The sequence below is a fragment of the Vicugna pacos genome, chromosome X, assembly GCF_048564905.1.
Source record: "Vicugna pacos chromosome X, VicPac4, whole genome shotgun sequence".
Taxonomy (NCBI): Eukaryota; Metazoa; Chordata; class Mammalia; order Artiodactyla; family Camelidae; genus Vicugna; species Vicugna pacos.
The window spans coordinates 94,214,444-94,217,779 of record NC_133023.1 but is presented as its reverse complement, the minus strand read 5'-3'; the positions used below and the strand labels follow the sequence as shown (position 1 = coordinate 94,217,779).

Below are 3,336 nucleotides of genomic sequence, written 5' to 3'. Positions count from 1 at the left end.
ATAATCTAGGGTATAGTGAAGCTAGAAAAAGAGGGCTAAAGCTTTAGCCTTGGGATACCTGAACATTTAAAGGTCAAACAGTGAATGGAAAGACAGTAAAAGAGACTAAGAAGACACAGCAAATAAGTAGAAGTAACAGCAGGAAAGAGTTCTAACCCCAAATGGACAAGATAATTGGACAAGCACGTAAACATATACATGTATAAGTATATTCATCACAGTATTTTTTATAATAGCAGAAATTGGAAATAAAATGTCTATAGGGAGACGATTAAATAAGTCATGGTGCATATATACTATAGGATATGTCAGGCAGACATTAAAAGGGTGGCATAAATCAATATTTATTGACATATAAAGAGAACCGCCACAGGTTACAAAATAGCATATATAGTATGAGCCCATTAATGTAACATTGTATGTGTTTATGTGTATGTAAATGTGGTCATGAGGGTGAGAGTTTTGTTTTTCTACTTTACTCACGTATCCCTTGAATTTAAAACAATGTTTAGCACCTAGTAGGCACTAATAAATATTTTTTGAAGGAATGAATGAACAAGTGAATGGATGAATATTGAAAAACACTCACCAAAATGTTAAGAGCGGTTATCTCTGGGTCTTGTGATTGAGTATTCTATTTCCCTTTCTTTTATTTTTTTTGAATTTTTAAACAATAAGCATAACTTCTTTTTATCAGGAAGAAAATTCTTCTAATTTTTGAAACCACCTCCACCCTCATCAGTTGCCTATGACCTCCAAGTACCCCTATTTGGCTGAATTCAGAGCAAAGCAGTTGCTTTGTCATTGTAAATCCATATTTGGGCAGGAAGATCAGAATGATAGCAAAGAGATATGTTGGCTCTTGGAGAGCTGGAGGCAGGAGAAGTGAACTAGGAGGTGAAGACCGACAGGAGCTGCAAGGAAGAAAGACTTATGCCTTCAGGGAAAGAAAAGAGTGGAGCTGGGTTTTTCAAAACAGCAGCATAGCACAGGCTAAGAGCCCCTTGCAAAACCTGACCTGGGGGCAGAAAAGCCTGTGGAATTCAGAGAATAGAGTGAATTTTGCAATCTAAATTCTTTTTTTTTAAATATGGAACGCTTCATAAATTTGCATGTCATCCTTGCATAGGGGCCATGCTAATCTTCTCTTGCAATCTAAATTCTTGACTCGGGATTGTGGATGGATATAGGAGTTCATAAAGGAGCCAAGCTGTGGTTCCAAGAGTGTGCTGTTTGGTATAGAAATGCCCCATTCCTTTGGCTGGCAGCAGTAGAAAATGACAGAATCCCCTGTTTGAAGAAGTCCTTGGTTCTCTTTTTTATTTTCTGCAACTGTAAGAAAAGCAAGTCGGATAATGTTCTTTGAATAACTGATTAGACATTCTTTGGGATTTCATATGTGTGTTTGCCCAATCATTCTCTGTCTTCCCCTCTATCCTCCTACATTAGCCTTCCACTCCCCATCACCAGACGATCCATAGATTTCTTCGGTGTGGAAGGTTAATATCCTGCTAGCATTTCTCCTGTACTGTATTATGCTAAATGAGTGCTCATTTCCTTCCTGGCCTTGAGTTACAAAATGCTCTCTTCTGTTGCCCGGGTCTTGGAAAGCGCAGGCTCCAGGAAAAGGGTGGTGGTAGAGATGGAGTTGCCAGATAAAATACAGGATGCCCTGTTAAAGCTGAATTTCAGAAAGCCAATGAATTTTTTTTAGTGTAAGTATATCCCAAATATTACACGGGACATACTTATGCCCCCCAAATAGTCATTGTTTATCTGACATTCAAATTTAACTGCATGTCTTTTTTTTCCCCCGTCTAAATCTGGCAACCTTAGGTAGGGGAAAAAAACCCATCTTGTGATACAAACTTTTTCTCAGTGCTTTTCATCCAAAACTTACCAGATGTTTCTTAGATGGACTTTCAATTTACAAAAGAGGAAAATAACTAACTGATTAAGTCAATATTAGACTGCAAATCAGTGCTAGGGATGAAAACTTAAGTTTTCAAGTTCTCCAACACATGATCTAATTCAGTGGCCTCTTTATCAATCATTTATTGGCCAGAAAGGGAGCAGGATTAGAATGATCACAGAGGCACATATTCCCATAAAAAGTAAAATTTAAAAAGAATCTGAAGGCAATGACTCTTAAGGTTTTAATTTTCTTTAGACCATGAACATGACTATGTTTAGTCTCTAAGATAGTGTTTCTCAAAGTGTGGTCTCTGCACTACCTGCATCAGAATCATCTGGAAAGCCGTCTGTAAATACAGACAGTGAAGATAACTGATCCTTCCGAGGACTGAGCCCACGGTCTTTGTCTCACGGGCACCACACTTACTTCCTCCTTCATCTCCAGAGCCTTTAGTTTCACTAATAGCCTTTATCCAGAGGATCGCAATGACAGAGGGTTTGTTGGTTATTTTTAGGTTTTTGTTTTTTCCATTACACATTAAAAAAGCAAAATTGTTAAAAGATAAACCTATTACAAGGCCAAATCGAAGAGAGATTTAACACCTCCCCCCAACACACCCAAATACAGGAATCCAGAATAACGGCTAAATGTAAGAGAATAGATGATTGATGTGGCCTATGTTAAATCACCAAACTTAATTTGATCTTGGAAGCTGAAGAAGTCTCTGTCACCTTCATGTTGCCTTGGTGCCTAGCCAATGCATAAAGTTTGCTCTCTACTTTTCCTGGCCCTGACTCCAAGAGAACTAATCATATCTTAATAATTCAGTACAGAATCACAGTAAAATTGTTGCAGATCAATACTGTACCTCATCAGATTGGAGAGCAGAAATTTTCAAAAATTGAAAAGAATGAAGTCAAGAGTGTACAACTGGACTCTCAGAGCATCCCTAGGACATGTGTATAACCAGAATGACGTTTTTGATTGAGGAATTACAATTACTCCATACTAGAGCAAAGCAAATGTGTTCAGTCAATCTATCATTTCCCATTTATAGCAAACAGTTTCACATTTGGTCAATTCCTTAATCATATGCTAATAAAAATAACAGAAATAGTTTGGTAAAATGCTACTAACACAAGATGGCTTGGCTATGTTGTTCTCATCTCATTTTATCACCAGGGACTCGATTCTTCTTAGTTAGCCTTCTGCTCTGCCAGTTGATACTTGCCTAAATATTTCCTTCATACTCAGAACATTATAGTTACTTTTTCAGGCTTCAAATATTTCCAACTAATTCTCGAAATACGCGAGGTACGCCTGAAACGCTGACAGCTGCAGCTGAGACCCAAAATAGTCGGGCCTGCTCTAGGAGACACGTTGAGCAAACAGAACCAGGAGTTTGAAGGTGACAGCTGAAC

General features: G+C 38.1%; 1 pseudogene; it reads right to left on the bottom strand.

Moving 5' to 3' along the window:
* Window positions 1-1,084: 1,084 nt before the first annotated feature.
* Window positions 1,085-1,181, bottom strand: LOC116277296 (U6 spliceosomal RNA; annotated as a pseudogene).
* Window positions 1,182-3,336: the final 2,155 nt, after the last annotated feature.